Raw genomic sequence first — 22372 nt, forward strand, 5'->3', positions numbered from 1 at the left:
ACACTTTTAATATATAAAAAATCTTTTTTGCATATATTTATGCATACAAATCATTTATGATAAAAATCACTCTTTTAATATAAAAGAATTTCTTTTATGCATCCATTTATGCATAAAAATTATTTATGATGAAAATAACACGTTTATAATCAAAATAAAAATTTTCAATATGCTTCCTTCTATGTATAGAATTTAATTCTAAGAAAGTAACATTTTTTTAATAAAATATTTTTAGTATGCATTTTTTTATACCTAGGATGAAAAATAACACTTTAAGAATACATATACGGTGGGAATTACTCTTTTTGAATTTAAAAAAAAAGTAAAACTTATTTTACACAATTTTAGAAAATTTTGCCATAACCTCCTTTGTATGGCTGACCATTTTTCAATTTTTAACTCACTAAAATTAATTAGAATTTCACCAAGATTATTTAAATCATTCTAATGTAAACATTTTCTACATATTTAAGAGAAACATTATGAAAAAACTTGATTTTTTCCATTAATCATTCATCTAGGATAAAGAATGGTTGGATTTACTAAAGAAGAGAGGGAAATGCCTTTTTTCAATGAGGCATAACATCATATTCATATTAGAGAAGACAAAAATCATAAAAAACCATAAAATGAAATAGAAAAGAGAAGAATCTCCAACTTACAAGGAGAAATTTGAGAGCTTTCCTTTGGCTTGATGGTTTGAGGGATCTATTCTTGTTTGAAACAAGAGTGGCCACCAATCTTTAGAAGAGGGAAGGTCAAAAACTAATGAATTATGAGTAAATTCACAATTTTTGGCTCTTGGGAGAAGTAGGGCATGGATTCCATCCTTAGATTTTTCTTCAGTCGATGCAGGACATGATTCCATCTTAGCCGTGTGGTAGATCGCTTCACAAAGGTTGCTCATTCGATTCTATTGAAAAAGACTTATACTGCTCTTGGTGTTTGCTAAAAGTCTTTCCAAAGGATATATTCAGACTTTACTTTAGAAGGATAGTTAGTGATCGGGGTGCTGAATTCACATCCCACTCTTGGAATAAATGCTGTGAAGCTGTAGCTCTCTAGATTTTGGTACTATCTAGAAATCGATGATTAGGCAGAGAGGGTAATCAAAGACATTCTTTGAGCATTCCATTGATGGGAACCCAAAACATGGATGAATTCTCTACATTCAGTAGAATTTTTTTGCGATGCATCTCATAGTAGATTGTGCAATATCATTGATTTAGTTCAACCCACTGGTGAGTGAGAGTGGAAGTCTTGAAGAAAATAGATAAAGTGGATTGTTCAATGCGGACTATAGAAAAGGATATCAAAGCTACTCTAGAAAAAAGTAACGTGTTGATCTCAAGTAGACTACTAGAGAATTTGATGAAGGTGATATGGTCTTCCTTGGTATACGACCCAACCAGAGAAGTTCCCTCTCCTTGGGGAAAAGTACAAGAAGTTTTCACCCAGATATTATAAACCCTACACAAATATGAGGAAAGTTGGAGATTAAGTTATAGACTGTGCATGAATACGAGGAAAGTTGGAGATTGAGCTTATGAACTTTTATCCCCTCCTCCATACTTGAAGATCCACAATGTATTTTCATGCGAGCTCATTTGAAGAAAGAAGAAGTATGTTCCAGATCCAAGTCATGTATTGGATGATGAAAAGGTAGGCCTAGATATATGAACACTAGTAATGCTCGATGCCATCATCTCTGCCCCCTCGAGATCATGCCCACATGATCTAGCTCACACACATCGCTATCACATACGTCAGCATCAGTGGACATGATTCTTTTGCTAGAATGCCTTTGGATTTGCACTTTTAGCTCAGGAAGGAGTATGAAGTGTTTTAGATGTGAGCAAAGACTGGGACATTTGATGAATGGTTGTCCCAACGCACCGATTGATGTTACCTTTCTAACTCTTTCTACTTCAGAATCCAGTCTAAATCAATTATGCAAGGACCTCCAGCATAGAACTTGCTTGATAAGTCAAAGGAGGGAAGTTCTAGCCCAATCTCAGCAACTTTTAATGCCATTATAATAGCTAACCCTAGAAGAAGAAGGAAGAGGTAGAATTCATTCAGTAGAGTGGAGCACCAGGGTCGAAATCAACGATTCTCACTAAGTGACACCCCATCCAATTTTCAAGGTAAGAATTTCAATCTTTTTGTTGATTCAAGAAATGCTCATTCATTCATTCATTCATTTCACTTGGATGTTGCATAAATTAGTAATCGACCAGAAGCAAAGGCAGACCAATGCGAGTGGAATTGGCTAGTGGAAGTTACATGCCAAAAGACGGATGTAATTCAGTTTTCCTTGGATGGGAACCTAGCCAAATGTTATCACAAAGGCACCATTTCCTTCATGGATCTTCACGTGAACAAGATGAAAGGAACTGGAGTAGTTTGAACTCCCACCCCGAAACCTGTAAAGGCAGTAAAGTTATTGAAGGGACTTCAATAGAAGCAAGCCATCCTGCAGATAAAGAGTTGCAGGGGAACCTCGTTGGTCAAGTGAGTATATACTGTGATGTAGATTTAACTACAATACCCTCGACTCGTGAGGTGGATCATGAGAACGAGTTCATTCTCGGAGCCCAACAATAGCGAATCTTGAGCTTATAAGATGGCCATTCTGAAAGCAACCAAGCTCGGGGAATAATTGAGATAACTGTTTGCGGAGAGCTTTGTTTGGCCCATTTGTATCCCCTTGCTATGTGGTGCTGGTTCTCTTTCAGAAAAAAAATGATGGGACTATAAGATTGTTTATTCAGGGTTAAATAAGCTTACTATTAAGAATCGGCATCTTACTCCTAGAATGTGCTATCAGATTGATCGCATAAAGGCCGGATATTTATAAAGATTGACTTAAACTTAGGATGTTATCATATCATAATATTCCTAAATAGATTTTAATACATGGTATGCACATTACGAGTTCACGATAATGTTGTTGGGATTAAATAATTCCCCTACTAGCTATAATTGTTGAATGCAAAATGAAAATAAAAGAAACCTTCAGAGAACATCCGCATGATTTTATCTCGGTCTTCATTGATGAAATTCTAGTTTGCTCGAAGAATATAGCCGATCACATGTGAAGTATGTGTCTCTTCAAAGTCCTGGAAAGCCTCCAGAAGCACAGACTTTTCTCTAAGAAGGGTGCGTGTACCTTCTTTACCATCAAATTGAATATCCGGGATCATAATGTCAAGAGATAGTATATTAGCTGATCCCGCGCCAAGGTGCAAAAGCAGCTCTATCAATTGGCCAAAAACCAAAGACGATAAAGGAAGTCAAATGATTCTTGGGATTGATAAGATGGTATCCGATGTTCATATGCCAAGATTGTTTCTCCTTTGATGGCGCTTCTCAAGAAGGACATTCCATTCTAATGGTCTGCGATGTACCAAAGTAACTTTGATAAGCTAAGGGGTTGCTTGACTAATCCCTTGCTAGTGCTATAGCTAAGATCTCACGAGAGGAATAGTGATGTCTAGCGAGTGATGACGTAGAGTTGCTTGTCTTCTTGGGTTACAAATCATAAAATTTTACAGCAGATTTTCAACCAGAATGATGTTAACATCACGCAAAGAAGATAAATACAAACACTTCGAGAGTTTGGTTTTAAAATCAAGTATAGGTTAGACAAGGAGAATGCGGTCACACATTGAGATTAAGGAAGAGATTGGATTAGATAAGTTCTTTATCCCTATTATCATATTGCTTAACCGCCAAAGTAAAGGCAAAGTGAAGACCATCATGGCTACTACAAAGAAGCGTTTCTTTTAGCCTTGCAAAGGTGAAATGACAAAAACGCCAAGAAACGTGCATCCTATTTCACATATACAATTAGAATACATAAGCATGGATTCCATCATTAGATTTTTCTTCAGTCGATGCAAGACATGATTCCATCATTAGATTTTTCTTCAGTCGATGCAAGACATGATTCCATCTTAACCATGTGGTAGATTGCTTGACGAAGGTTGCTCATTCGATTCTATTGAAAAAGACTTATACTGCTCTTGGTGTTTGCTAAAAGTCTTTCCAAAGGATATATTCAGACTTTACTTTAGAAGGATAGTTAATGATCGGGGTGCTGAATTCACGTCCTGCTCTTGGAATAAATGCTTTGAAGCTGTAGCTCTCTAGATTTTGGTACTATCTAGAAACTGATGATTAGGCCAAAGAGGGTAATCAAAGACATTCTTCGAGCATTCCATGGCTGGGAGCCCAAAACATGGATGAATTCTCTACATTCGGTAGAATTTTCTTGCGGTGCATCTCATAGTAGATTGTGCAACACCATTGATTTGGTTCGACCCACTAGTGAGAGTGGAAGTCTTGAAGCAAATAGATAAAGTGGATCGTTCAATGTGGACTATAAAAAAGGATATCAAACCTACTCAAGATAGAAAAAAGTAGCGTGTTGATCTCAAGTCGACTACTAGAGAATTTGATGAAGGTGATATGGTCTTCCTTGGTATACGACCCAACCAGAGAAGTTCCCTCTCCTTGCGAGAAAGTACAAGAAGTTTTCGCCCAGATATTATAAACCCTACATAAATATGAGGAAAGTTGGAGATTAAGTTATAGACTATGCATGAATATGAGGAAAGTTGGAGATTGAGCTTGTGAACTTTTATTCCCTCCTCCATACTTGAAGATCCACAATGTATTTTCATGCGAGCTCATTTGAAGAAAAAAGAAGTATGTTCCAGATCCAAGTCATGTATTGGTGGATGATGAGAAGGTAGGCCTAGATATATATGAACACTCGTAATGCTCGATGCCATCATCCCTACCCCCTCAAGATCATGCCCACATGATCTAGCTCACACACATCGCTATCACATACGTCAGCATCAGTGTCCATATCATCATGCGCAAATATATGTGTATGTATCATCATGTGCACGTGTGTAATACCATCGTATGTGTGTGTGTAATAGATCATTATGTGTATGTAAGATTCCTCCCTAGCCTCTCAAGATGTCTAGCATCTTCCCCTGTAATCAAATCCCTCTTCAAAAATATAAAAGATCTTGTTTACGAGTTTTGGCTTAGAGAGAGAAAATCTTCTAGAGAGTGGTAATTCAATTTTTAAATATTTTTGGATGGAAAAATATCTCTTCTTAATAAAATAAGTTCCCCCGAAACAGAAGTTCAAAAATATTTTCAGAAGGTGCATTAGAAATCAAGTATAATCTGTTCAAGAGGTCTTATCCTAGGGGTCAAGATTTTTTTGAAATTTTAAATTAAGGCTCCTATGGACCAATAAGATTCATCCAAATGTAGGGAGGAGATAAATGGTAGTATAAATGAAAATCCCCCAAAAATGAGTAAATACTCACATAAGATGAAGAGTTGACCAAGGACAAGGTTAATAGTTAAAAAAAGAGAGATATTTAGAAGAAATGATGCATTTTTGACACCTCAGTATGGGGGAATTCCCCTCATGAAGGAGGCGCCTATTTCACATGTGTGGGAGAGTTTTAAACTCCCAAATAATGAGATATTTTTATCTCTCCTCTCTCCTGTTTCAACTCGATCCAAAAAGTGGACTAAACTGACCCAAAAATGGTAAAAAATTGACCAAACTGATTTGGAAAATTCTAGAATCAGCTGGCTTGGTTAGAAGCTCACTTTTTCCTATAAATAGAAGCCTTCCCCTTTGTTGAAGCTCAATAGTGTTTTTGCACTATTGCCCTACTTCTCCCAAGAGCCAAAAACTATGAATTTACTCATAATTCATTAGTTTTTGACCTTCCCTCTTCTAAAGGTTGGCGGCCACTCTTGTTTCAAACAAGAGTAGATCCCTCAAACCATCAAGCCAAAGGAAAGCTCTCAAATTTCTCCTTGTAAGTTGGAGATTCTTCTCTTTTCTATTTCATTTTATGGTTTTTTATGATTTTTATCTTCTCTAATATGAATATGATGTTATGCCTCATTGAAAAAAGGCATTTCTCTCTCTTCTTTAGTAAATCCAACCATTCTTTATCCTATATGAATGATTAATGGATAAAATCAAGTTTTTTCATAATGTTTCTCTTAAATAGGTAGAAAATATTTACATTAGAATGATTTAAATACTCTTGGTAAAATTCTAATTAATTTTGGTGAGTTAAAAATTAGAAAATGGTCAGCCATACAAAGGAGGTTATGGCAAAATTTTCTAAAATTATGTAAAATAAGTTTTACTTTTTTTTTAAATTCAAAAAGAGTAATTCCCATTGTATATGTATTCTTAAAGTGTTATTTTTTATCCTAGGTATAGAAAAATGCATACTAAAAATATTTTATTAAAAAAAAGTGTTACTTTCTTAGAATTAAATTCTACACATAGAAGGAAGCATATTGAAAAAAATTATTTTGATTATAAAAGTGTTATTTTCATCATAAATTATTTTTATGCATAAATGGATGCATAAAAGAAATTCTTTTATATTAAAAGAGTGATTTTCATCATAAATGATTTGTATGCATAAATATATGCATAAAAGATTTTTTTATATTAAAAGTGTGTTTTTCATCATAAATGATTTTTATGCATAAATGGATGCATAAAAGAAATTCTTTTATATTAAAAGAGTGATTTTCATCATAAATGATTTGTATCCATAAATATATGCATGAAAGATTTTTTTTATTAAAAGTGTGATTTTCATCATAAATGATTTTTATGCATAAATGGATGCATAAAAGAAATTCTTTTATGTTAAAAGAGTGATTTTCATCATAAATGATTTGTATGCATAAAAGATTTTTTATATTAAAAGCGTGATTTTCATCATAAATAATTTTTATACATAAAAGAAATTCTTTTATATTAAAAGAGTGATTTTCATCATAAATGAATTGTATGCATGAAAGAGTTTTTTTTATAAAGTGTGATTTTCATCATAAATGATTTTATGCATAAATGGATGCATAAAAGAAATTCTTTTATATTAAAAGAGTGATTTTCATCATAAATGATTTGTATGCATAAAAGATTTTTTATATTAAAAGTGTGATTTTCATCATAAATGATTTTTATGCATAAATGGATGCATAAAAGAAGTTCTTTTATATTAAAAGAGTGATTTTCATCATAAATGATTTGTATGCATAAAAGATTTTTTATATTAAAAGTGTGATTTTCATCATAAATGATTTTTATGCATAAATGGATGCATAAAAGAAATTCTTTTATATTAAAAGAGTGATTTTCATCATAAATGATTTGAATGCATAAACATATACATAAAAGAAATTCTATCATGATAAAAGAGTGATTTTCATCATAAATGATTTTTATGATGATAAAAGTGTGACTTTCATCAGAATTGGATTTTATGCATAATTAGATGCATATAGAATTTTTATAATTAAATAAGGGTTCTCTTTAATCCTCTGTTAATTTTTGCAAAAATTAGAAAAATGAATAAGTAGATAATATGTGAGAGGAAATTCTACCGTTTCATATTCACTAAGATGGGAATGAGAAAATTCAAATAAACTATCGAAGTCGGAGATCGAGATAAATGATTATTTTATTCCTCCTAGAAATTCATGTTTAGTTTAGAAATTTGTAAGCAAATATTCAATGAAAAAATTTTAGAAAAAGAGAAATTGAAATATTACCTTTTGAGAAAGATAGTTTAGGAAGAACCTTTCCAGACTTAAACTCTGATTTCAGACTTTTGACCAAGACCTGATTCCTTCGTCAGTTTCGATCAATGACGATGTGCACAGTTCAAGAAAAATGCACTCAAATCACCCATCGAATCTGAAACTAAGTTGAGACCTTTGATTTTGATCAGACTTAAACTCTGATTTCACACTTTTGACCAAGACCTAATTCCTTCGTCAGTTTCGATCAATGACGATGTGCACAGTTCAAGAAAAATGCACTCAAATCACCCATCGAATCTGAAACTAAGTTGAGACCTTTGATTTTGATATGAGGATCAAGATTACAGAATTCGAGGAATTGCTTGGGAATCCAGACCTATGATCTAGAAGTATTGGGATACAGAATTAAAATATAACCATTGTATTCAAAAACAAAATCAAAACTGAAAACTTGCATAGAAACCCTGTTTTCTTAAAGGACTGTCTTACGCCACAATACTGGAGGGAGCATTTGGCATATGTGTTTATCTAAGGGAAGTTCAGTTGCAACAGCTAGTGGCGGGGAGTGTTCAAGGGATAGCTCACATGGCAAAAACCTGCCCAGGTCTTGACCAACCTGGGTATGGTGAAAAATGGTGTGCTTCCGGTATGATGGGAGAGGGCCGACGAAGTGGTCCTTGAGTGAAGTACCAGGACACCTAAGGAGGATCCTGGAGGGTTCTGACGAGGCGATGCACGGGCTCGCGGTGCTTAGGACACCCATGTGTATGTCATGGAAGATATATATGAATGTTGACGAAATGATTATTGTAATCTGTTACCAGATCTCATTGCTGACCAACTGGACGCAACGGAGAGTCCAGAGTGGTACTCTTTTTGTGAAACAAGGGACTGAATGGAAATTTTGAGTTATGAAATCTGTGACTATATATGTTTTGTCAATGGATTATTTTTATAATAAAGTTTTAAAGAGGAGTGTGTGCATACCTGTTTTCTAAAGCTAAAGTTAGGAAAGGCATTCAGCTATGGGTGGGTGAGTACTTGTTTGGTTCTACCGATTCCAGTGGTAGGGTGGTGGCTAACCCATGGGCCGAATGGGGTTAGGCTGGAATCAGTGGAGTTCTAATAATCAAACTAAAAAATCTTAGGATTACGCTAGGATTCGAGTAGTTAGTTAATTCCTTGATAAATTTCTCAATTGAGTGGATCAACGGCTGTGCCTGGTCTTGATTAGGAAAAAAGCATTGAATTGCTCACATGATCAAATTATATCAGCGATAGTTTCCTTCTATCTGGTTTATTCACGTGAAGGATAGTTTAGGTTTTGATCTTGTTAGAAAAAATCGTTAAGAAAATTCAAAAAGGTGGAATCGTCCCCGCTTTCTTAGCATGGAAAATTTTTCTGGTTTTGGTTTTCGGAGTGACCCCACTAGCCTAGTCTCGTGCCCGGACATTCATGGGAGAGGCCCTGAGTGAGAAACCCTACCCCGCGCATGAGGGGGCTGCTTCCACTATTCAGCTACCGAGAGTTTGGTGCGCGGAGGGGGCAGAGGGACCTCACAGTTGGTATCAAAGCTTTGTTGAAAGCTAATAAGGATAAACAAATTCTTATCAAAAATTGATAATAAAAACTCAGAAAAAGCATGTTTCATAGTGTATTTTCATTCCGTAAGCTTCTTTAATGAAGAATTTTTAATCAAAGAAATTGTTTTTATAGATGGAAGTTCCCTATTTATCTGCTGGTATTCGTGACCTCACCCAGTCTCAAGATATGACTACGTTCGCCTTCGAGCATCTCATTTCTTCCGCTTCAACTCGATCAAGCCGAGCAAGACTCGCACGCCATTCGAGGATTTATATTTTCCTAACCCAGCAAAGAGATAGTAACATAAGTGGTTTGTAGGGCAGTATGTCCACGCCTCTTGCGACCGCCGTGCAATTCTATGGTGGCAGAACCTCTCATTAGTAATGATTCTGTTAAAACTGAAAATGGTGTGTGGCGTCATTCTATATCATTTGACGCCTCAGAAATTCAGACTTTCATGCCAAGTCTATAGACTCCTTAGTTGTTTTATTCCTAAGGAGAAAATAATAGCTCCCTTATCAGTAAGTGAACGTTTGTATCAGGGCATGGCTATGGCCCCTGTACTGTCGTCTTATGCGACTCTCGAGCAGATTTTGAATTCTGGAGCTACTCTATGTACATATTGTAACTTTTATATAAATAAAGAAATGTTTTTTGGAGAAAAATTCCCTATTGTATAAGTGATTGTTTATGGACGATCTGATAAAGAAAAACTTGTTAACGCAGACATATGTCATAGATCTCCAATAAGATCATTGTCTTGTTTAAGAAATTGTTTTTTGAACCTCATAAGTCTTAGGATCTCGTGGATGATATCAAAATAAAAATTCAATAATATATAAATTTTTAGCAGAATCATGAGACGAGGAAACCGTGGCCGTCAGCCAGATCCTCTCTCTGAAGATGATGAGCTTGACCCTGATGTTCGCAAGACTCTTCATAGGACTCAGCCAGGACCCTTCAAAGGAGAAGGAGAGAAGCTAGGCGAGGCGGTGGAGAAATAGGTGGAAGCCATGGAAGAATATTTTGACGTCACAGGCTACAATGAGCGGAGCAAAATGGCTCTTGCCAGGATGAAAATAGTGGAAACAGCCAAGGTAGCATGAAGGAACCACTATGACACCAACCATCTGGACAAAAATACTCAATCCTAGTGAACGACCTAAAACCCTATTTGAGAAAGAGATTTTGTCCCCTTGGATTTTTGGAAATCAAAATGATAAATTCTTAGAGCTAAAGCAGGGGAGCAAAACCATTGAGGAATATCACTAGGCCTTTGCTCTTCTACTCAAATATTCACCACCTCTAGATGAAGAACAACTCATGGCCAGGTTCATTCGGGGAACAAACGAACCCTTGGATGTACACTGGTCAAAAATGCCAAGCCAGTGTCCATGGTTGAAGCTGTAAGAATGGCAAAGGATTTTGCCAAAGCCTTTGTAGTAAAGGTCCCACTGAAGCCTGCACCCTCTAACTTTAAAAGATTCCAAACCCAGAGAAGCACTTCAAACTTTCCACCCCCGAAGAGGCAACAAGGCCCGAATCAGAATCAGGATGTAGGAAGATTCCGAAGTGAAGGAAGATCCTTCCCCCAGAATACTTTCTCAGGAGCCCCATCTCTTTCAAGAAATCAGAGGGATGAGCTCAGAAGTGAAAACCAATGTTTTGGATGCCAAGGTTTTGGTCACCAGCTGAAAGACTGCCCGACTCCTGCCATGTCAAGGGGACAGGGAAGTCAAGGACCCCGAGTTCAGAGACCAACTCCTTCATACCAATCTAATCAGGGTCCGTGTCGCCCAAGCCAGGGAAACCCCAGAAGAATTCCAGCTCAGCCATCTGCCTCTGTCCAGAGTAACCTCAGAACTCCTTCCTCCCAAAACTGGGGCAACCAAAGAGAAAGAGTTCCGCCTCAGGCTGCAGCAGCCAGAGCAGTCACAATTTCAGATATAGTAGAAGAGGAAAGAGGGCAGATCTATGCTGCAATTGAAAACCAAGGGCCTAACCGTCAGTTCTCAACCATCCATACTCTGGCAGAGTATCAAGGTAAACCTTTTAAGCTTTTGATTGATTCAGAGGCAGTTCTCATTCATTCATTTCCCCTGGATTCTTGCGTAAGCTAGTCTTAGATCAAAAATCAAGGAAACCTATGCAAGTTGAATTGGCAACAAGTGGGAAGATTCTTTTCACTCACCTTGAAACAGAACGTATTCAGTTCAACCTAGATGGGAGTTTAACTGACTGTCAATTCAGAGTTATACCTTTAGGAGTTTTCAACGGGATCCTTAGAATGGATTGGCTCCACAAAAATCAAGCTGACATTCACTGTCATAATGGAACCATTTCCTTCTGTGACCTTCACAAAAACAAGGTTCAAGGAACCGGAATTTTAGGATTCCCAAGTGTGCAGTTAGTAAAGGCTTCTAAGTTACTAAAAGGACTTAGAAAGAAGCAGCACATTTATCTTGTCAAAATGAATCCGATAGACTCAAAGTTAAAAGCTAAAGAATCTGAATGGTTTAAGAGATTATGATGATTTATTCCCAGTAGAATTATCAGAGATGCCTCCAATTCGAGAAGTAGATCATGTGATAGAATTGACCCCAGGAGCTCAGCCAGTAGCCCTGTGCACGTACAAAATGCCAGTTCTTCTTGAAGCCAAGGGAATAGCTTAGACAGCTACTGTTAGAACAAGGGTTTGTAAGACCCAATGTTTCACCTTGGTTCTCTTTCAAAAAAAGAAATATGGAACGCTTAGACTCTGTGTGGACTACAGAGGTTTAAATCAGCTGCTGCTGACAGTTGAGAATAAGTATCCTATTCCCAGAACTGATGAGCTTCTGGGATAGGCTAAGTGGAGCCCAGATCTTCAGAAAAAGAAAGATGGAACACTTAGACTCTGTGTGGACTACAAAGGTCTTCTGGACAGGCTAAGTGGAGCCCAAATGTTCACAAAGATAGATCTCAAATCAGGGTATTACTAGATTAGGATTAATGAGCAAGATATCCCGAAGATAGCCATCAATACTCGGTATGGGCATTATGAATTCACTATCATGCCGTTTGGATTGACAAATGCCCCAGCTACATTCAATCGCTTAATGCAAGACATTCTCAGAGAATATTTGGATGATTTTGTTCTTGTTTTCTTTGATGATATTCTGATTTACTCAAAGAATGCAGCTGACCATGAAGCTCATGTCAGAAAAGTTCTTGAGATTCTAAGGAAGCACCAACTCTTTGCAAGTCCAAGCAGTCATAGATTGGCTTGAACCAAAGACAGTGAAAGAAGTCAGAGGATTCTTAGGATTGACTGGTTGGTATAGAATTTTTATACCAAAGTATGCTCTCATAGCTTCCCCTTGACTAATCTTCTCAAGAAGAATATTCCGTTTCAATGGTCTGCCAGGTGCCAGAGCGCTTTTGATAAGCTAAAGACCACCTTGGTAACCATTCCCGTTCTGAAGCTACCATATTTCTCTCTACCCTTTGAGGTAGTAACTGATGCAAGTGGTTTTGCCCTGGGAGGTGCACTCATGCAGGAAGGTCATGCAATGGCCTATGAATCCCGAAAACTCAGAACGCATGAGAGGAATTATGCTATCCATGACCTGGAACTACTTTCAGTAGTATATGCCCTGAAGTTGTGGAGACATTACCTACTGGGACAAAGATTCACTTTGATGACAGATCATCAGAGCTTAAAGTGGATCTTCACTCAGAAGGATCTCAACATGCGCCAAAGAAGGTAGATGCAGACCCTGCACGAATTTGATTTTGAAATCAAGTACTGCCCAGGCAAAGAAAATGTGGTAGCAGATGCCCTCAGCAGAAAAGCCTCCTTGTTTGCAATTACTGTAGTATTAAATCCTTTGATTATTGAAGCAAGAGAGAAGATCATGCAGGATAGATTCTTTGGCCCTATTGCTACCCTACTTATTCAGGAAAGCAAAACTTCGCAAGAGTTGAACAGAGTTCAAGGGTACAGCCTCGATGATGGCATTATATATTATAATCGTAGGCTATGCATTCCCAATGATGAGGGAACCAAGGATCAAATTCTGAATGAAGCCCATAATAGTCTTATAGTAGGACATCCAGGTTTCATCAAAACCTACATGTCTATAAAGAAAAGCTTCTTTTGGCCTGGTCTGAAAAAAGGATGTACTGAATCATGTACGTCAATGTCTGACATGCCAGAAAGTCAAAGCTAAAAGAGTAAAAATGCCTGGGAAGTTACATCCATTGGACATCTCCCAGATGAAGTGGGAATGTATTAGTATGGATTTTATTACTGGATTACCTTCAGTGCAATCAGATTACAACTCCATTTTCGTAGTAGTTGACAGACTAACCAAAGTTGTCCATCTGATTCTAGTAAAAGAAACCTACACTGCAGTGGATGTGGCCAGAGTGTTCCTCAAAGAAATCTTCAGATTGCATGGCCTACCCAGGAGAATAGTAAGTGATCGAGATCCCAAGTTTACTTCAAGGTTCTAGACTGCATTTTTCAAAGCAGTGGAAATTTTCTTGGATCTCAGCACAGCTTATCACCCTGAGACCGATGGTCAAACTGAAAGGGTAAACCAAGTAATCGAAGATATACTTTGGTCATGCTGTGGTGGCAGGGAACCCAAGAAGTGGCTTAGCTATTTGCACCTAGTCGAGTTCGCTTACAATGCTTCTTATCACAAAAGTATTGGGATGAGCCCTTTTAAAGCTCTGTATGGTCAAGATTGGTTAACTCCATTAACTTGGTCCGACCCATTGATTAGGGTCGAGATGTCTAGACAAATGCTTGATGACATGGAGCAGCAGATGTAGTCAATTCGTAAAGATATTAAAGCTGCCCAGGATCGATAGAAGCAGTATGCAAATAAGAAGAGGACAGACAACAGAAAGTTTGAAGAAGCAGATATGGTCTTCATTAGAGTACGGCTCAAAAGAAGTTCTCTATCTTTTGGGAAGTACAAGAAGTTATCCCCCAGATATTGTGGACCATATCTGATTACAAAGAAAGTAGGTGACTTAGCCTACGAGCTTCTTCTGCCTCCTCATCTCAAAGTTCATAATGTATTTCATGTAAGCCTTCTAAAGAAATATGTGCCAAGCCCAAATCATGTACTTGATGTGATGAAATCCTAACCTCTTCAACCCAAGGGCAGATGGAACTCCAACCTGAAGAAATTCTTGATATTCGAGAAAAGATTATCAGGAACAGAATTCTCACAGAATTATTGTTAAAATGGAAGTTCTATCCTTTTGAAGATGCCACTTGGGAGAATGAAGCCGATCTGTTTTGCGGGATTATCCCCAGTTTGCGAGATGAGGGCATCTCACATTTTTCAAGTGGGAGAGAATGTAAGATTCCTCCCCATCCTCTCAAGATGTCCAACATCTTCCCTTGTAATCAAATCCCTCTTCAGAAATATAAAAGATCTTGTTTCTACCAGTTTTGGCCTAGAGAGAGAAAATCTTCTAGAGAGTGGTAATTCAGTTTTTAAATATTTTTGGATGGAAAAATATCTCTTCTTATTAAAATAAGTTCCCCCCAAACAAAAATTCAAAAATATTTTCAGAAGATGCATTAGAAATCAAGTATAATCTGTTCTAGAGGCCTTATCTTAGGGGTCAAGATTTTTTTAAAATTTTAAAATAAGGTTCCTATGGAGGACCAATAAGATTCATCCAAATGTAGGGAGGAGATAAATGGAAAAATAAAAGGAAAATCCCCCAAAAATGAGTAAATATTCACATAAGATGAAGAGTTGACTAAGGACACGATTAATAGTTAAGAGTTGACTGAGGACAAGGTTAATAGTTAAAAAAAAGAGAGATATTTAGAAGAAATGATGCATTTTGACACCTCAGTATGGGGGAATTTCCCTCATGAAGGAGGTGTCTATTTCACATGTGTGGGAGAGTTTTAAACTCCCAAATAATGAGATATTTTTATCTCTCGTCTCCCCTATTTTAACTAGATCCAAAAAGTGGACTAAACTGACCCAAAAATGGTCAAGAATTGACCAAACTGATTCTCCTTTGATGGCGCTTCTCAAGAAGGACATTCCATTCTAATGGTCCGCGACGTAACTTTGAAAAGCTGAGGGGTTGCTTGACTAATCCGCTGGTGCTATAGCTAAGATCTCACGAGAGGAACAATGATGTCTCGCGAGTGATGACGTAGAGTTGCTTGTCTTCTTGGGTTATAGATCATTAAAAAAAAATTCAACGAGAATGATGTTAACATCACGCAAAGAAGATACATACAAACACTTCGAGAGTTTGGTTTTAAAATCAAGTATAGGTTAGACAAGGAGAATGCGGTCATAGATATATTAGGTAGGAAGGCCTCCTTACTTGCAAGTTGAGATTAAGGAAGAGATTGGATTAGATATAAGTTCTTTATCCCTATCATCATATTGCTTAACTGCAAAAGTAAGGCAACCCTAGAACTAAAGAAAATTCATGGATTCACGTTAGACGTGGATGCTTGTACTTCAATAATCAGTTATGTGTTTTTCAAGATAGAGATCTTAAAAAGAAGATTCTAAAGAAAGCTCGTGACACGTCCCGGCTAAGTGAAGACCGTCATGGTGGCTACTACAAAGAAGCATTTCTTTTAGCCTTGCAAAGGTGAAATGATAAAAACGCCAAGAAACATGCATCCTATTTCACATATACAATTAGAATACATAAGCATGGATTCCATCATTAGATTTTTCTTCAGTCGATGCAGGACATGATTCCATCTTAGCCGTGTGGTAGATCGCTTGACGAAGGTTGCTCATTCGATTCTATTGAAAAAGACTTGTACTGCTCTTGGTGTTTGCTAAAAGTCTTTCCAAAGGATATATTCAGACTTTACTTTAGAAGGATATATTCAGACTTTACTTTAGAAGGATAGTTAGTGATCGGGGTGCTGAATTCAGGCTCTTGGAATAAATGCTTTGAAGCTGTAGCTCTCTAGATTCTGGTACTATCTAGAAATCGATGATTAGGCAGAAAGGGTAATCAAAGACATTCTTTGAGCATTCCATGGATGGGAACCCAAAACATGGATGAATTCTCTACATTCGGAGAATTTTTTTGCGATGCATCTCATAGTAGATTGTGCAACACCATTGATTTGGTTCGTCGACCCACACCACTAGTGAGAGTGGAAGTCTTGAAGCAAATAGATAAAGCTGATCGTTCAATGCGGACTATAAAAAGGGATATCAAAGCTACTCAAGATAGAAAAAAGTAGCATGTTGATCTCAAGTAGACTACTAGAGAATTTGATGAAGGTGATATGGTCTTCCTTGGTATACGACCCAACCAGAGAAGTTCCCTCTCCTTGGGGAAAAGTACAAGAAGTTATCACCCAGATATTGTAAACCCTACACAAATATGAGGAAAATTAGAGATTAAGTTATAGACTATGCATGAATACAAGGAAAGTTGGAGATTGAGCTTGTGAACTTTTATTCCCTCCTCCATACTTGAAGATCCACAATGTATTTTCATGCGAGCTCATTTGAAGAAAGAAGAAGTATGTTCCAGATCCAAGTCATGTATTGGATTTTGGGAAGGTAGGCCTAGATATATGAACACTCGTAATGCTTGATGCCATCATCCCTGTCCCCTCAAGATCATGCCCACATGATCTAGCTCACACACATCGCTATCACACACATACATCAGCATCAGTGTCCATATCATCATGCACAAATATATGTGTATGTATCATCATGTGCACGTGTGTGTGTCGGTACATCAATATCATGGTATGTGTGTGTGTAATAGATCATCATGTGTATGAGTTTATATAAGATACATCATCATCATCTATATCTGTGCGCCGATGTAGTCTACAGTATTAAGAAGAACATAATCATGGCGGCTTAAGAGTGTCAGACACTCATACAAGTCACCAAAAGAAGACTCATCCCATGAATGCGAACAATGCCAAACCTTCTGTGTCAACGCATTCGAGCAGAGTGGGTCAACAAAGTTGCCGTATGTGGACCATATATCCTCCTCATCAAAATACGATATTGGTGACTGAGGATTTTATGCATGTATTTCTATCTAAGGAGACCGTGTAGTAAAAGCCCTTTTTGCCCCCTCCCAAAGAGAGCTCCATCTAATTCTAGTACGCCAAATTCAAAGAGAAATAGGGGACAAGATCGGAGCCAAGTATGAAAAGCGAGTGGGCACAGTGGACAATTCCTTTGCTAGAATTCCTTTGGATTTGCAGTTTTAGCTTAGGAAAGAGTATGAAGTGTTTTAGATGCGAGCAGCTACCGGGACATTTGATGAATGGTTGTCCTAATGCACCGATTGATGTTACCTTTCCAACTCTTTCTACTTTAGAATCCAGTCTAAATCAATTATGCAAGGACCTCCACCATAGAACTTGCTTTACAAGTTAGAGAAGGGAAGTTCTAGCCCAGTCTCAGCAACTTCTAATGCCATTATAATAGATAACTCCAAAGGAAGAAGAAAGAGGTAGAATTTGCTCAATAGACTGGAGCACCAGGGTCGGAACCAACGATTCTCACTAAGTTACACCCCATCCGATTTTCAAGGTAAGAATTTTAAGCTTTTTGTTGATTCAAGAAACACTCATTCATTCATTCATTTCACTTGGATGTTGCATAAATTAGTAATCGACCAGAAAAGCAAGGTAGACCAATGCGAATGGAATTGGGTAGTGGAAGTTACGTGCCGAAAGACGGATGTAATTCAGTTTTTCTTGGATGGGAACCTAGCCAAATGTTATCACAAAGGCACCATTTCCTTCATGGATCTTCATGTGAATAAGATGAAAGGAACTGGAGTAGTCTGAACTCCCACCCCGCAACCTATAAAGGCAGTAAAGTTATTGAAGGGACTCCAGCACAAGCAAGCCATCCTGTAGATAAAGAGTTTCAAGGGAACCATGTTGGTTAAGTGAGTATATACTGTGACATAGATTTAACTACATTACCCTCAACTCGTGAGGTGGATCATGAGAAAGAGTTCATTCTCGGAGCCCAACAATAGTGAATCTTGAGCTTATAAGATGGCCATTCCGAAAGCAACCGAGCTCAGGGAATAATCGAGATCACTATTTGAGGAGAGCTTTGTTTGGCCCATTTGTATCCCCTTGCTATGTGGTGCTTGTTCTCTTTTCAGAAGAACTATGAGATTGTTTTTTCAGGGTTAAATTGGCTTACTGTTAAGAATCGGCATCTTACTCCTAGAATGTGCTGTTAGATTGATCGCATAAAGGCCGGATATTTATAAAGATTGACTTAAAGTTAGGATGTTATCATATCATAATATTCCTAAGATAGATTTTAATACATGGTATGCACATTACGACTTCACGATAATGCTGTTGGGATTAAATAATTCCCCTACTAGCTATAATTGTTGAATGCAAAAAGAAAAAGAAAAGAAACCTTCAGAGAACATCCGGATGATTTTATCTCGGTCTTCATTGATGAAATTCTAGTTTGCTCAAAGAATGTAGCCGACTGCATGTGAAGTATGTGTCTCTTCAAAGTCCTAGTGTGGAAAGCCTCCAGAAGCACAGACTTTTCTCTAAGAAGGGTGCGTGTACATTCTTTACCATCAAATGGAATATCCGAGATCATAATGTCAAGAGATAGTATATTAGCTGATCCTGCTAGAACCAAAGACAATACAGGAAGTCAAATGATTCTTGGGATTGATAAGATGGTATCCGATGTTCATATGCCAAGATTGTTTCTTCTTTGACAGCCTTTCTCAAGAAGGACATTCCATTCTAATGGTCCGCGATGTGCCAAAGTAACTTTGATAAGCTGAGGAGTTGCTTGACTAATCCGTTGGTGCTATAGCTAAGATCTCACGAGAGGAACAGTGATGTCTCGCGAGTGATGATGTAGAGTCGCTTGTCTTCTCGCGTTACAGATCATAAAATTTAAAAGCAAATTTTCAACCAAAATGATGTTAACATCACGCAAAGAAGATAAATACAAACACTTCGAGAGTTTGGTTTTAAAATCAAGTATAGGTTACACAAGGAGAATGCAGTCATAGATGTATTAGGCAGGAAGGCCTCCTTACTTGCACGTTGAGATTAAGAAAGAGATTGGATTAGATAAGTTCTTTATCCCTATTATCATATTGCTCAACCGCAAAAGTAAAGGCAACCCTAGAAGTAAAGAAAATTCATGGATTCACATTAGAGGAGATGCTTGTACTTCAATAATCGGTTATGTGTTTTTCAAGATAGAGATCTTAATAAGAGGATTCTAAAGAAAGCTCGTGACACACCCCGGCTAAGTGAAGACCGTCATGGTGGCTACTACAAAGAAGCATTTCTTTTAGCCTTGCAAAGGTGAAATGACAAAAATGCCAAGAAACGTGCATATACAATTAGAATACATAAGCATGGATTCCATTATTAGATTTTTCTTCAGTCGATGCAGGATACGATTCCATCTTAGCCGTGTGGTAGATCGCTTGACGAAGGTTGCTCATTCAGTTCTATTGAAAAAGACTTATACTGCTCTTGGTGTTTGCTAAAAGTCTTTCCAAAGGATATATTTAGACTTTACTTTAGAAGGATAGTTAGTGATCAGGGTGCTGAATTCACGTCCCGCTCTTGGAATAAATGCTTTGAAGCTGTAGCTCTCTAGATTTTGGTACTATCTAACCGATGATTAGGTAGAGAGGGCAACCAAAGACATTCTTTCAGCATTCGATGGAAGGGATCCCAAAAAATGGATGAATTCTCTACATTTGGTAATCAAAGACATTCTTCGAGCATTCCATGGAGGGAACCCAAAAAATGAATGAATTTTCTACATTCGGTAGAATTTTTTTGCGATGCATCTCATAGTAGATTGTGCAACACAATTGATATGGTTCAACCCACTGGTGAGAGTGGAAGTCTTGAAGCAAATAGATAAAGTGGATCGTTCAATGCGGACATAATCATGGTCCACAATATTAAGAAGAACATAATCATGGTGGCTTAAGAGTGTCAGACACTCGTACAAGTCACCAAAAGAAGACTCATCCCATGAATGCGAAGAATGCCGAACCTTCTGTGTCAACGCATTCGAGCAAAGTGGGTCAACAAAGTTGCCGTATGTGGGCCATATATCCTCCTCATCAAAATAACTCCTCATACGACTAGGCAACAAATGTGCAAGCTCCAATGTCCAACAATGGCATGAGTATGCCATCTCGTCATAGCGTGGAGTCTGTAAATGAGGGTATAGAGGTCCTAAGCCTTGAAGTACTACCAAATGTACATGTGAAATTGACAAAAGATATGTGAACCATGACACAAAACAGCAACTCAAAATATCGATCGTAGAGCGACGACAATAGTGCATGAGTGGCTCTCCCATGATCCGATCAAAAATAGAAATACAATCAAAACAATGTCATCTCGCTCGTGCGATGATGATGCAAAGTCGTACCATGGTGTGCAACTGAAGGGTAAAAGTAATAAGAATAATAACCCATGGTCGTGTGTGAACACTACCCAAAGTGCACAAGCGTGTGAAAAAATGCCACAACCAATGCTCAACACAAGCCCCACACGTGACTCATACAGGGTGCAATCACGTGTGAACAAGACCCACAAATAGATCCCTGAAAACACACTCTCCCCTCACCCCCATGTAACATGCCTAACAATCACTAAAAATATGTGCGATCAATCCTCTAGACCTCAAATCCTCTCCAAATGTGCGTATGCAAAATTTGCACGAAAGCAGCCTCTTTCAATACCAGTGTAGCGAAGGTGTGTACATGTGTGCAAGAAAATAGGATAAGGTTAATGGTGAAGATAACGGGCTAGGCAAATGACCATAGAGTGTGGAGTTAAAGAAGGCTTGAGTGCACAAAGTGTGGGAATCAAATCCTTGTCAAGAGCGCGAATGGATCCAAACCCTAGAATAGGTGCCTCCTTTATTTTCCTTCCCTTTTTTCTTTTGCTCAAAACTTTCTTCTCGTGCCACCAACCTCTTAGAGGCCCTAAGGGTGCCTATTCTAGCCTAAAACCAAAACTTACAGTATCTTATCTAGTTTTGCTTTCAAATAAAGCAACAAATCAGATGGTGAGACCCTATCTATGTGGAGTCCCTGAGCTGTCTCTGGAGGATGACACAATAGCCTTTGCCTTCAAGCACCTTCTTTCCTTGGCTCATTACACAGATTAAGTCACCTCGGCCTGATAATTTAAGAGTCTCTACTTTCTGAGTACTACTGAATGATTGGAGGTACACGTGTGCTTAGGATAGTCAGTATATCATGGCACACCCTATAGTCGGCATGAGCGGTTGGCAGAGAACATTGCCTTTGCCATGATCCTTAGTGAACTGCCTGTTACAAGAGGGATAGTTCTCTAAGCACCACCTCGATGAGACCTTAGTGTTCATAGATTGATGTGTACGACTCTGGGGCATTATATTCCTTGATACACGATCTCGATTGCTAGTCGAGCCTGTGATGGTCTTTTGTTTTAGAATAATCATGAGGGATGGATGATGTCATACCCAGAATTAAGGCAGTGGATATAAGGATGTCAAGGAAGCACTTCATATATGGGTCACAACCACCATAGCCATTTCGAGGCAAGGGTAAAACTTGGAGAGGGAGTGTTGAATTGGACAGATTCTATGGATGAGTAGTGTAACAATGTGGGGTATAGTAAGATGGATCTTGCCAAATTGAAAGTTAATGGTATAGCCTGAGATGGGAGGACATGAAAGCTTACCTCCATCAAAGGTTTTGTCCCCCTGGAAGAGAAGATAAATGAGTTTATAGAGTTATCTCAAGCAGGCAAACCTACAAAGGCATATTATCAATCTTATGTAAGCCTAGTCCAATATGCTCTTCTGATGGAAGACGAGACCCTTCTCCATGGGTTTGTCAGAAGATTGGATCCTGCCTTGGATAGATTGGTCAAGAATGCGAAACTGTCTTTGTTAGCGACAGGGAAGCAATTAAGATGGTGGTGGGCTAAGGATTTTATGCATGTATTTCTTTCTAAGGAGATCGTGTAGTAAAAGGCCTTTTGCCCCCTCCCAAAGAGATCTCCATCTAATTCTAGTATGCCAAATTCAAAGAGAAATAGGGGACAAAATCGGAGCCAAGTATCAAAAGCGAGTGGGCACAATGGACATGATTCTTTCCCTA

The sequence above is a fragment of the Cibotium barometz genome, chromosome 20, assembly GCF_041138505.1.
Source record: "Cibotium barometz isolate CiBa-2024 chromosome 20, ASM4113850v1, whole genome shotgun sequence".
Classification (NCBI taxonomy): domain Eukaryota; kingdom Viridiplantae; phylum Streptophyta; class Polypodiopsida; order Cyatheales; family Cibotiaceae; genus Cibotium; species Cibotium barometz.